Source organism: Capsicum annuum, chromosome 3, assembly GCF_002878395.1.
Source record: "Capsicum annuum cultivar UCD-10X-F1 chromosome 3, UCD10Xv1.1, whole genome shotgun sequence".
Classification (NCBI taxonomy): Eukaryota; Viridiplantae; Streptophyta; class Magnoliopsida; order Solanales; family Solanaceae; genus Capsicum; species Capsicum annuum.
Window position 1 is genome coordinate 52669554 of NC_061113.1, and position 1181 is coordinate 52670734.

Below are 1181 nucleotides of genomic sequence, written 5' to 3' on the forward strand. Positions count from 1 at the left end.
TTTGATCAAAGGTCACACTTTTCAAGTGTTGCCAAATCAGCTACATTTAAAAAACGTGGCCATTAAGGTACAAAGTTCACGCTTTGCAGCTAGTCATTGGCAACACTTTTATTTGATAAAGCTACACTTACAAGTGTTACCTTTGTTTTGCTCTTGGGCATGCTTCACAAACGTAACCTTTTGTAGAACCTCTGTAACAACACTTAAAAAACATCGTCTTTTCTTTATTACCAACCATACTTCTAAATCATAGCTTTTATACATCCTTTATGACAACACTTGTAAAGTATAAACATATTTTAGATATATACCACAATTTAATTAAAAAGCCACATTTTTTAAGTGTAGCAACATTGCCTAAAATTTGATAGTTCAAGCCACATTTTACAGAAATGACTGTATGTCTAAAAATTAATTATTTTGATCAGAATGTATACATCACCAATTATATTACATCTATACATACATATATATATATATATAATCTCACGCACCAATTAGCTAATAAATAATTCAAATGCGTAGATTTGCAATGAACTTAAAAAATCATGTCTTTTACCACACATACAAATTAGAAAACAAAATTTTAAATATTTGTAGTAAGTTTTACACAAAATCATATGTATTCAAACGTATATAAAAATAGTTTAAAAATTCTTCATTATTCACTTCAATCTTGATCAAGTTGAGATGCGGCGGCCACCATTCAAATTTGGTCACCTGCATTGTTCCTACACATTCAAAATGCGCAAACAATTAGAAAAAAATATGCTTGACAAATATTCAAATATTTTTTCAATCCGAAATGAGGAAATGTGTGAATCAACAATTTCTTATTCATTAAATCAAGATAAAAGTTCAGGATTCAAGTTTCTTGTGAATTTGAAAGATAAAATACCTTTTCATAAACCAAAGCATGAGCTGAGCTGGAAGAATTTCCATACCTTATTAATTTTCTGTGGCCTGCATGATTAGACCATACAACATGCAATGAGTTATCCTGATACACAATTGAAATGATGTTAATGCTTAAAGTGATCAACAGAAATATAGAATGTTATACAACAAAGAATATATGCAAAAGATGCCTACAATCAAATCTTCAAACGTGTACTTTTTAGGCAGTTCCTTTAACAAATCAGTATCTAGTGTAAGATCCCACATATTCTGCCAAGTGAAAG

At 29.8% G+C, this 1181-nt stretch overlaps 1 long non-coding RNA gene across 1 annotated transcript; it reads right to left on the reverse strand.

Annotated features, from left to right (window-relative positions):
• Positions 1-509: 509 nt before the first annotated feature.
• Positions 510-1175, reverse strand: LOC124896527. The gene is made up of 2 exons (XR_007052905.1): positions 899-1175; positions 510-731 (listed from the first exon to the last, which is right to left on the reverse strand). It is a non-coding gene; the product is annotated as an uncharacterized LOC124896527 (long non-coding RNA).
• Positions 1176-1181: the final 6 nt, after the last annotated feature.